This window comes from Canis aureus, chromosome 15 (assembly GCF_053574225.1).
Source record: "Canis aureus isolate CA01 chromosome 15, VMU_Caureus_v.1.0, whole genome shotgun sequence".
Taxonomy (NCBI): domain Eukaryota; kingdom Metazoa; phylum Chordata; class Mammalia; order Carnivora; family Canidae; genus Canis; species Canis aureus.
Window position 1 is genome coordinate 20,356,304 of NC_135625.1, and position 12,754 is coordinate 20,369,057.

Genomic DNA, 12,754 nt, shown 5'->3' on the forward strand with positions numbered 1-12,754 from the left:
CAGATTCCCCATTGGACCCCTGGGCCTCTGACCCAGGACCCCAAGTGCATATCTTTGAAGGCTTTGTCTTCAGCGCTGACTCCTTGATCGAGGACCCATTGGTGAGTCCAACTCCTCAGCCAACACTCCTGACAACACTCTGCTGAAGCATGGTAAGGCCAGACTTTGATTCCTAAGACTGAATGTACTCTCTGAGGCTGGGTTAGTCTCAGGCTTCTTTGTTTGAAAGGTACCTTCTGGCTAGACATTCCTCCTTGGCTCCTTGTTTCAAGTGTAGATTCATTCCCTTAATTGCTGGGCTGGAAGTGCTTCCCAGCTCTTTCTTTCTAGTGGCAATTCACTCCCTGATTCTTGGGCAGGAAATTTTTTTCCTAGCTCTTTGTGAAGCCTCTCTGACCTATTTGATCTTACTTTTTCTATAGGAGTATCTCCATCAACTGAACCTCCTTTTCCTAAATCCCTCCCAACTATATGCCCCATCACTACCATGCTAATTCTGTCCCCTTTACATCTTGTTGCCATGATTTTACTCAGGATATTTTGGAACTTCAGTGCTTTTCCTAGACTGACTCCTCTAAGACCTCTCCCTCCCCATCACTTCCATTCCTCCTTCCTCCTTTTACCATTTTTGATCTTCCCTTCAGCTCCCTTGAATCCTTTCATAGGTCCGCCTCTAGCCCCCTACCTCCTCCATCCTTCTGTTCACCCTGCCAGACTTTTCCTTTCCCACTCCCGCCCACAGTCACTTGAACTTTAGGCCTCCTGTCCCCTGTCAGGGGCTCTCAAGGAATTTAAGAACCCCCCAAAGCAACTATAGATCAGAGCAAAAGAAAACCCTACAAGTTTCTTCCGCAAATATTGGTGGAAAGCCTTAGCCCCTATGTTAAACAGGTAACTAACTTTTTCCATCTCCCAGAAATATAATTCAGATTAAATATATATATAAAGGAGATAAAAGATGAGAGCCAACTATTTACATAAACCAGTGAGTCTTGAATTACTGCATTTACCTGACTCAGGGCTAAGGTTTTAGAATGAAAGCTACAAGTTCTCCATTTGTACTTGTTCATGCAAATGCCTATGTACATATGCTATGTATGCATGGTATTTTTCTACCTCTGGATGGTATTACCAAATTAATTTATAAAATCCTATGAAGGAGCTCTATTCAGATTTTTAAAGTTTATTTTTTAAAAGTGCTTCTATAATTTAAATATTCCTAAAACTCCCAGAAAGATAGATACTAATCCAAATGTTTTTCAAGTTCTTGCAATTTGAATAGATCTTTGATAAACAAGACTAGTTTGTTATTACTGGTTTAGCAAAAACAGGTATGCCTCTGTCAGCATTGAGTATGATATATTTTCGTTCTGCTTGGGTTTACTAGTCAAATTAGGTAATGGTGGGACACCTGGATGGCTCAGAGGTCGAGCCTCTGCCTTCAGCTTAGAGGGTGATCCAGGGATCCCGGATCAAGCCCTGTATCAGGCTCCCTGTGGGGAGCCTGTTCTCCCTCTGCCTGTCTCTGCCTCTCTCTCTGTGTCTCTCTTGAATAAATAAATAAATATTTTTAAAAATTAGGTAATATTATATCTACAAGATGGCTAAGGTTATAAAAATTATAAATTAAACCTAAGAACAGATGTACAAGTAAAGATGCAGTAAAAATGAATTGCTTGGTATCCATTACTATATATATATAAATGACAGCTGTGGAATAAAATAGAAACCAATATATGAAATTGATTTTGTATACTTCAATTTTGGTAAATTCATCTCTTACTCCTACTGGGTTTTTCTGCGTGTAAATTCCATTGGACTATGCTGAGAATGTTGTCTATAAATACAGTTTTACTTCCTTTACAATCTAGATGATTCTTTTTTAATTGCAATGTCTTGATACAGTACACCATACAGTACAATGTGGAATAGAAGTGATGAGAACAAACATGCCTATTGTTCTGGATCTTTGGGAGAAAAATTTAGCCTTTTATCATTGTATATGATGTCAGTTTTAGCTTTTTTTTTTTTTTTTTGCAGATGCCTTTTATTAGACTGTGGATATTTCTATTACTAGTTTGCTAAGAGTTTGGGGGGGGTTGTTTTTTGTTTTACTAAGAATGGATTTTGCATTTCTACATACAACAAACCATTGAAATTGAAATTACAAGAAACAACACCATTTAAAATAGGATCAGAAATATTAAATACTTAGAATAACTCTGACAAATCTTTAAAAGATCTGTCCACTGAAAACTTTATATTGCTGAGAGAGGGGGGCCTGGGTAGCTCAGTTGGCTGAGAGTTCAACTCTTGATTTCAACTCAGGTAATGATCTCAAAGTCCTGCCATGGGGCCCCACTTGGGGCTCCATGCTCAGCTCAAGATTCTCTCTCTCCCTCTTCCTTTCCCACCTCCCACCACTCACATGTGCTCACTCTCTCTCTTTATCTAAAATAAATAAATAAATCTTCAAAATATTACTGAAAGAAATTAAAGAAGATCTCTACAAATAAGGAGATATATCACACTCATGGAAAGAAGATCCAATGTTGTTAAGATGAGTTCTCCCTGAAATTGGCCCATAGATCCAGTACATTTCCAGTCAAAATCTCAGCAGATTTGTAAGTGTGTGGGAATTAATAAGGTGATTCTAAAATTTTTATGGAAAGGCAAAAGGCCTAGAATCATAGAAACAAGTTTTAAAACAAAGTACTGAGCTTAAAAAGAAGAGGACTAATATGACTAGATTGTGAAACTTACTGTAAAGGTACAGTCATCAAGATAGAGCAATTTTGGCATGAAGATAAACTAGTAGATTGAGGGAGCAGAAGAGAAAGTTGAGACAGAGAGGGGGCCCACATATAAATGGAGAATCAATGTTTTACAAAGATGAAAAAGCAAATAAATGGAGGATGAGTCTTTTCTGTTTTTCTACTGTTTCATCTCAACCAATGATGCCAGTGAGGGATCCCTGGGTGGCGCAGCGGTTTGGCGCTTGCCTTTGGCCCAGGGCGCGATCCTGGAGACCCGGGATCGAATCCCACGTCGGGCTCCCGGTGCATGGAGCCTGCTTCTCCCTCTGCCTGTGTCTCTGCCTCTCTCTCTCTCTCTCTCTCTCTGTGTGACTATCATAAATCAATCAATCAATAAAAACAAAAAAAACAAATGATGCCAGTGAGATTGGTAATCCATATGCAAAAAAACCTCAATCCATAGCTTGCACAATACATAAAAGCTAACTCAAAATGGATCATACATCATGTAAAACTCAAAACTGTAAAACTTCTTGAAGGAAATCTTTGTGGTGTTGGGTCAGATCTCTTAGATAGACCACCATAAACATGATTCACTGAAAACATAAATTGATTAATTTAACTTCATCAACATTTAACTCCTCTTGCCCTCAAAAGATGCTGTTGAAACAGACAAGCCACAGGCTAAGGAAAATATTTTCAAAGCACATATCTGAGGAAGGGCTTATATCCAGAACATATAAAGAATTCTCAAAATTCAATAAAGAAGAAATAAACCCAATTTTTAAATGGGCAAAATATTTTAACAGACTCTTCACCAAAGAGGATAAATAATTACATGAAAATATGCTCAACATATATTGTCATTAGAGTAATGTGAATTAAAACCACATTGAGATACCATTACACCTTATTAGCATGGTCAGAATCTAAGACTGAACACAAGTTTTGGAGGAATATGGAGCAATTGGAGCCCTCATGTATTGCTAGTGGGAGTGTAAAATAGTATAACTATTTTGGAAAATAGTTTGGCAGTTTCTTAAAAATTTACAGATGCACCTAATATATGGTCCAGCCATTCCACTCCTAGGTATTTACCTCAGAGAAAAGGAAGCATATGTCCATACAAAGACTTGTGTGTGAATGTTCATAGAAGCTTTATTTGCAATAGTCCAAAACAAGAAATGACCCACAGGCCCTTCAATGAATGAACAGATAAACACACTGAGGTATATATGTGCACTGAAGTCCTACTCAGCAATATAAAGGAAAATATTGATAGAGAGTCAGCACAGATGAATCTCAAAATTATGCTGAGTAAAAGAAACTGGAGAGAGATGCAGAATGTGTGATTTCACTTACATAAAATTCTGGAGAATGCAAGCCAATCTATAGTGGCAGAAAGCAAATTAGGATTACTTGGTGTGGCATTTGCTTCGACGTGGATGGACCTGGAGGGTATTATGCTGAGTGAAATAAGTCAATCAGAAAAGGACAAACATTATATGGTCTCATTCATTTGGGGAATATAAAAATTAGTGAAAGGGAATAAAGGGAAAGGAGAGAAAATGAGTGAAAATATCAGTGACGGTGACAAAGCATGAGAGACACCTAACTCTGGGAAATGAACAAGGGGTAGTGGAAAGGGAGGTAGGCGGGGGTTGGGGTGACTGGGTGATGGACACTGAGGGGGCACTTGGCGGGATGAGCACTGGGTGTTATGCTATATGTTGGCAAATTGAACTCCAATTAAAAAAAAAAGTTAAAAAGAAAAACGAAACAAAATAAAACAATTTCTTTCAAAAAAAAAAAAAAGGATTACTTGGTGTGGGCTAAAGAGATGGGGGAGGATTTACAACAGGGCACAAGGAAATGAAACTCCTGGTAGTGATGGATGCTCACCATCTCAGTTGTGGTGATGGTTTTGTGGGTGTATACGTATAACAAGACTTCTCGAACTGTACACTTTAAGCATGTGCACTCAAATATTGTACATTTTACTGTATGTCAATTATACTCCAATAAACCTCAAAAAAATCTACTACTCTGTGCTCAACATACTATTCCTCCAGTTTAAAAAGCCTTTTCTGTGGTTACTACAAGCTGGTTATTGGGTGAGAGATCCGATATTGATGTCAAGTTACAGCTCACAGCAGGATCATGGCCCTTCTGAGCTAACTGCCTGTTGAGAAAGGCCAGGCATCTTCAAGCTGTTCTAATGAGTAAGCAAACTGGATTGGAAGGAATTGGGGAGGAAGCATGGATAGGTGGAAAGCAGATGCAATAGATGAGGGTTGAAGTTCTAGTGCTCACGCTACTTATGGCCATGCGACTTAGAGCTAACTTCTTTTTTTTTTTAATATTTTATTTATTTATTCGAGAGGCAGAGACACAGGCAGAGGAAGAAACAGGCTCCATGCAGGAAGCCTGATGTGGGACTCGATCCCGGGACTCCAGGATCACGCCCTGAGCTGAAGGTAGAGGCTCAACCACCTGAGCCACCCCAGCATCCCTAGAGCTGGCTTCTTAATTTGTCACCATATATCAGTTTGGGGGTACTTGGTCACAAGCATCAGAAACTGATTCAGGCTAAAATTTGGAATAGATAAGAACCAGCAGCTCCAAAGCATCTCTATAGCCCAGACCACGTCTCAATAGTTTTGCCCAGAATTTTCCTCCTTCTGGTCATGAATCAAATTTCAGAGATAGAGCATCCAAGTCCAAGTCACATGCCCGCCACTTGACTAAGGGAGGGACAAGCATCTTATTGGCAAGTACAACAGAAGGGATTTGGAATGCTAGCAGCACTTGAAGGTAGGATAGATGCTTGGTGCAAAAAATAACATGGAACTTGATCAGGTATATATTGCTGCCCATAGTTTTAGTGGCTTAAGAAAACAGTGATTTCTTATCTCTCCTGAGTCTGTGGGTTAGCTGAGTCGTTCCTCTTCTAGTTTCACCTGGCTTGCCCAGGCAGTTCCATTCAGTTAAAGGCAACTTGACGGAAGATTCAAGATGGCCATACTCACATGAAGGAAGTGGGTACTGGCTGTGAGCTGGTGCATCTTGATCCTTCCTCATGTGGCCTCACATCCTCTGATAGGGCCAAATGTGCTGCATTTATAGACATTACAGGACAGTGGTCCAATTGAATGAAGGCAGAACCTGCCAGACCTTTTGAGCCTGGGCTCTGGAACTCACATTCATGTCTCTTCTGGCACATTCTATAGGCTGAGTAGGTCACAAGATTCAATAAATTATGAGGAATGAGGAAATAATATACCACTGCATGGGAGGGATGGCTAGGTCAGATGGCAAAGAGTATGCATCCTAGAGAGGGCTATGGAGCCACTGAACAATCAACCAGTGCCATTAAAAATATTTTATTTTCCTCATTATGAAATTAGAATAACAGTACTTAAATTCTAGAGTTATTTTGATAATTAAGTAAAATAACATAGTTGACTAGGCCTCACAAAAAGAAAATACTTGGTGAAAGCATACCTATTATTAATGTCATTGAAGGCTGCGATGATAGACAGGACTCCTTCAAGGAAACTTTGTTTTATTTATTTTTTATTTTTATTTTAAAGATTGTATTTATTTATTCATGAGAGACACAGGGAGAGAGGCAGAGACACAGGCAGAGGGATAAGCAGGCTCCTCACGGGAGCCCGATGGGGAATTCGATCCCGGGACTCCAGGATCAAGTCCTGAGCCGGAGGCAGACGCTCAACCGCTGAGCCACCCAGGTGGCCCAGTTTCTTGTTTTAAAATACTTGTGCCAACTTCTTTTCCTTGGTGGAGGCTGCAGGACATCTGAGGAGGAACTGAGTTTTGTTTGAGTATTTTTGGGGTAGAATTTTGCTTATCTGTTCCTTTGTGTAAACTTCAAAATGCAAGTGGCGTAAGGGATTAAACACATCAAAATTGTACTTTGATTTGCCTTCAATTTTTTCCTTTAAGATTTTACTTATTTATTTGAGGGAGAGAGAGCACGAGCTGGGGTCGGGGGTAGGGGAAGGGAGAGGGAGAAGCAGACTCCCCAATGAGCAGGGAGCCCAACGCAGGGCTGGATCCCAGGACCCTGAGATCATGACCTGAGCTGAAGGCAGATGCTTCACTGGCTGAGCCACCCAGCAGCCCCAGCTTGCCTTCAATTTTTGTGTTTAGTTTATACATGATGTATTCATCAGTGTCCAGTCAGCGGAACAGAAACTACTGTAGGAATTTTAAATAGTTGGTTAACAAAATGTGAAGGGCTAGAGAGAAGAAAGAAAGGTGAGATTATTCAGAGATTGGTAACAGCAGGAAGCTACTACCATCCTAAAGCCAACTGAATATAGGAAAAAATGGTGTAATCCAGAATCTGCCACTATTCTGTCGCTGAGACTGCTGGTATACCCACCGCCCCACTGCTGTTGTTGGAAAGTCTTTCGGGAAGCCAGCGGCCTGAACTCCCACCACAGTTGGCCAGTCAGAGGGCTAGAGCCAGAGCTGCGGGATGCTGAGCCGCAGGAGCACCCCCTACCCCTACTGCTATTGAAATTCTACTACCTGAGTGCAAACCCACATTCACCTGCTACTGCTGCCGCTTCCTCTGCCAAAGCCTTCAGCAGAAGTAGAAGAAAAATCGGCCTCTCCTTCTGCCTACCTTGCAGTCTCCCAGCAGTGTCTCCCGTGGGTAGAACCTAAGTGGAAGCCAGCTGGCTGGGGAGTCTGGGAGGTGGAGCTCCCAGGCTTCCAGCCCCTAGAGAGGAGGCAGGACAGGCAGCGCGGGTATGGAGCTGGGAGCCAGCAAATAGCAAGCAGCACCGTGTATGATTTATACACAGCTGTTACACGGAGCGCTGCTGTGTGCACCTCCAGATGTTTTCTATTCGGATCTGTTTGAAGCAAAGAGAACATATGTTGAATGTTTCAAAACTTCTAGCGGAATGCTGTCTTGCCACAGTTAAGCATCTGATAATCAATCCCCTCTTCCTCATGGCCATTTACTCCTTTCCTCCTTGGGCTCTGGCCGGGGATATGGAAATGCTGGCAAAAACTTGAGTTTCACACTCCTCTGTGCAAAATACCAGTGAAATCTTTCTAGTCTCCTGCCTCTTATCCACTTCAAAGTGCCTCATTAAATACGTGACACAGTATGTCGTACGGGGCAACTTATGTGAAGAGATAGGAGGTTCCTCATTTTTCCTTCGATGGGCCCAAAAGGTGTTCCTGGTTTTCTCTTCAAAACTGTCTGTAACCTTTTATCGATGATTGCACACGAAGGATAACAGAACGTGCCACCCCAAAGTATGACTCTAGGAGTTCAGGCTGTGTCACCCCCAAATATGCTGCTTTGGTATATTGGTTATTTTGAGCTGTAGGCAAATGCAGGGAGAGGCATTCTCTGGACTACCCTTATCTACCTAAAGACAGGTGTTCCAAAAGGAGCTCCGTTGTCATAAGTCTCCTCCCAGGAGTGTCGTCAACCAGGAAGAATGGACTCTTGTCACAGGAGGGGAGCATAGAAGTCAACTCGACACCCAGACAAACTTTGTCATAAACTTTCATACCTCCCATCTGTTCTTTCAGGGGCCCATTTGTCTTTCCTAAAAATCATTTCAGAGGCCTCCTAAGAGGCCTACATTCTCCTTCCCCTCTCTCTGTTAAGATGGCTTCTATTTTATTTTATTTTTTAAAATATTTTATTTATTTGATAGAGCACAAGCAGAGGGAGCGGCAGGCAGAGGGAGGGGGAGGGGGAGAGGGAGGGGGAGAAGCAGACTCCTTGCTGAGCTGGGAGCCTGACATAGGACTCGATCCCAGGACCCCGGGATCACCACCTGAGCCAAAGGCAGACGCTTTACTGACTGAGCCACCCAGGCACCCCAAGATGGGTTTTAAATCTGAATTCTAAGTCACTTCTTTGAGTTACCCATTTGTCCCTGGGTACCTCCCACATATACATGAGGTAGACCTGTTAATAAAAATCCATTTTTCTCTTTTTGATCTGTCTTTTGTCTTTGATCACAGAGGTCTCAGCTAGGAACTCAGAAGGGTAGAGGGAAATTATTTTCCTCCCCTACACACATGAAGTCCGCTAGATCCACGATAATGCTAGCGGACTAGCAGGAACTGTCCCTTCTGAAACAAGGTCCTTTCCCCTTGACACCTGAGCAGTGAGTTCTTTAGACTATTCTCAGATTTTCTCTTAGGTTTATTGAGCCTGATTTTTCTTTCATGGGCTCAAATCATGCTGCGGTCTGCAAGATGAGTCCTGGAGCAGAGAGGGGTGGGACAAGTGTCAGAGCCGCTCTGACAACTGCGGCTTGGTCAGGCCTCCGGGGAAACTCTATCCCGACCCTGGAATTGGCTTCTGAGGTAAAATCAGGTCCCGCTCAACAGCGAAGGCAGTTGCAAACACGGCAGGCTTGTTTCGGAAGTGACAGTCCCCTGAAACCCGAAGGCAGCTTCCGTACCTGGCTGAGGCACCCCAGGGGGTTCCACCGAGGGCAATGACAGGGCTCCAGCCACATGCGGGGGCGTCTCAGGGTGCACGGGTGGCACATGTCAGAGAAGCTGAAAGGTGGAAGCCAGCTGCATCGCTTTGTCTTTTCAGTCCTGACAACGACTTGATGACATCATCTCCTCTTTAGGAAGAGGGAAGCTGGGGGCCTCACATCTGGGAAGCGGCATCGCCAGAATCAATACCCTGTCTATTCTGCTCACACATGAGTGTGAACAAATCCCCGTGAGCACCCCCCCCCACACACAAGGGGGCTGAGGGACAAGCCTTCAATGAGCATTTATTTGTCCTGCGCCAGGCGCTGCGCCGTCTTCCTCGGTACCCCGAATGGTAGGCCTCGATGGACCCATTTTACAGGGAAGGAACATAAAGTTTAACATCATAACTGCGCACCGAGAGAGGATTTGAACCCAAGCCTGACTTCCTCCGGAGCCACATTGTTTCCATGACAAGAGTGGCTCCATTTTGAGAGAGCACTGTGCCGGGGAGGACGGGAGCTGGATGGCTGGATGGGACAGGAGTGTGCAGCCACAGAACGAGGGGGTGAGCCTGGCCTGGGTGACGGTGCACTCATCACAATTGCTCTGCTCCTCACGTCCCCCCCTTTCTGCCCGTGTCTCTCAGAGGTGCGGACTAGCAGAGGCCACTTGTTTTATTTTATTTTTTCCCCAGAAGCCAGTATAACTTTGATTTTGGGGGCCCAGACGAGTGTTTCTGCTGATCTGCGCCACGCCCCCCCGCCAGGTGGGCCCCTTCCCCGCAACTTCCAGGGCCTACGTCCCAATCACCCAGTCCTGGAGGTAAGGAAGGCCTTTTGTCCCACACAAACCCTCCCTTTTCAAAAGGTTATAAATCCAGCTGGGCAGGGCCCCGGCCTACTCTTTAATTGCCACCCCTAAAGACCCATTACATCACTGTGCACCCAGGGGACGGTCTCTAAATAACTTCTGACCAACTGAAAAAACACATTAACCTTAAAAAAAATCCTCAGCATTTTAGGAAAAGCATAGCCACTAAAGCAATTTCATGGGCTCACTTTGGGATTTCCCAGCCGCGCTCGGAGCCGCCACAGAGCATGAAGAAGTAGTCAGTGGCATGGAACAAAACGAAAGAAGTAAACCCAAATACATTTCCATTTTCTAAAATCTTCTCCTTTTACATTTGGTGTCATGGGACAGCAGCACCTCCTGCCTGGGCAGCCTGGCGCATCCTCACCCCGCATACCCTTCTCCCCTCTGAGGAAGGACAGAAAGGAGGAAATCTTGGGACTGGGACATTGCTGGTGAGAGATTCCTTCTATTCCGACACGTTGCCCTCCTAACCTAGTTCTGGGTGTGACCTCGGTGGCTGAAGGCTTTCCACAGTTAAGCCAGAGGGAGCTCAGAAGCAGGCGAGGGAAAGAAGACTGGACGATCTGAGGACAGAGAACCAGCTATTTTTGCCCAGCTTCTCGCTCTAGGTGAATATCATCTATAGAAAAATGTTTGAAACACCATTTAATGCAAAGCCATCCCGGGGAGGCAGCGAACCAGGGATTTCCTCTGGGCAAGGATTTCGGGGGTGCTTGGTACCTGACACCCACGGCATTGCCAGCAGGTGACCAGACGAGCGCCAAGGGCGCTGGGGCAATTCTTCTATTTCACGACAGCTACAAGGCGGGCCATCCCATGAGTCTGAAAATATACATCCCCAGCCACAATCCCTTAGGAGGTTTTAGAGACAGATGGCTTTGTTAACTCTCGGTGAACGTCACAGTCTTTTCAAAATTCTGCTTTCCTGCCTTCAATCTTACTTCCTCTTTCAGCTGTCGAACAGCAAATTGCTGCTGCAGAAATGACCTCCCCACTGTTCTGGAGTCTTCGGCTCCAAATAGGAATGGATTGATGGATGTGCTTGCTACTTGTCTCTGGGCCCAAGAGCTGTGCTTGGAGGGGCTCCCTGGCTTCTCAGCACCGTCAGATTTCTGTTGACTCAAGAATCCTCCCAGAAGTCTGGGGAAACGTCTCTGGTAGAGCGACACCAACTGTCCCTCCTCTGGCTTATGCATTGGCCACAACATACAGGAAGGAAGTCACAACTTAAAAATATAATTCACATGTAAGCACTCGGCCAACATTTTTTTTTAAGATTTTATTTATTTATTCATGAGAGACACAGAGAGAGAAAGAAAGGCAGAGACACAGGCAGAGGGAGAAGTAGGTTCCATGCAGGGAGCCCAACGTGGGACTAGATCCCGGGTCCCCAGGATCACACCCTGGGCTGAAGGTGGCACTAAACTACTGGGCCACCAGGGTTGCCCTGCTTGGCCAACATTTAAATGTTACTCTGAAGTCTCGTGGTGTCCCACACTGAGCTGTATCCAAAGTCAGTGGTAGCCACATGGATCCTCAGACACCTCAGACCATCCCCTCTGAGCTGGGGCCTTCCTGGGAGAGCTGCCCCAGCAGAGCCAGTGGAGGTGCCTTCCACTGAGGAAACTCTGGCCGTGCCTGGATTTTTTTTTTTTTTTAATTTATTTATTCATGATAGTCACACGGAGAGAGAGAGAGAGACAGAGACACAGGCAGAGGGAGAAGCAGGCTCCAAGCACCGGGAGCCCGATGTGGGATTCGATCCCGAGTCTCCAGGATCACGCCCTGGGCCAAAGGCAGGCGCCAAACCGCTGCGCCACCCAGGGATCCCCCGTGCCTGGATTTGAGGCCCACATCCATTCTCCCCGCTGTTGCTCCAGGTCCACCTGCCTAGTGGTAAATTCCCCAGGCTTTAGGACATGTCCTTGGGTCCCCTCAAGGAGAAGTTTTGAACTTGCCTGCTGGACTCTCGAAGGAGAGAGGCAAGAGCTTGTCATGGACCCAAAGAGGCTTTCATCAAAGTCTCTGCTCTTTTACAAAATTACCCACATGAGTCTTCCCTTACTGGAGCCTGCCCACTGATGGAGGTCCTCACACGTGATCTGTTCACACTTGGAGCCCACAGCAGCCAGGAGGAGATTTCAGTGTCTCCACCCCAAGAGGAAGTGGGTTTTAATACCTTGAAGTCAATGAAGTTCTCCAAACTGCCTTTCAGTGAACTGTTCCAACTTCTGATATGCGTATATCTATTTTCATTTTTTAGATCACTTCCTGGTAATAGCCAGGAGTCACAGAGATAACTGGCTCCTCTTATAACACCCCAGTTGGCCTCAATGCCTCCCCGAAGCCTGCTCCCTGATGCTGAGGCCCTGTTACCCAGAGGTCAGTGTGAGGCCAAGGAGAGAGCCATCTGGCACCCAGGACCCGGGAAGTCATCATTTCAATCCATTGACCATCTGGGTCTATTAAGAGACCTGTGTTTGTAGCCTGGTGCTTCATGAGATGGATTGTTTTTCTGATCATCACCCCATACAAACCAAATTAAATCAGACACCTAGCCCCGATATGCCTGCAAGTTATCGCCCTATGACTCTCCACAGACGCAGACCCCATGGCAACCCTTCTCTCTGCCA

The 12,754-nt window shown here is 44.9% G+C and overlaps 1 long non-coding RNA gene across 1 annotated transcript in view; it reads left to right on the plus strand.

The window, feature by feature from the left end:
- LOC144284309 (uncharacterized) overlaps positions 1–12,754 on the plus strand; it is a 24,330-nt gene continuing 11,576 nt past the window's right edge. The window contains exon 1 of the long non-coding RNA XR_013352655.1: positions 1–152. This is a non-coding gene — a long non-coding RNA (uncharacterized LOC144284309). The remainder of the gene's footprint in view (positions 153–12,754) is intronic.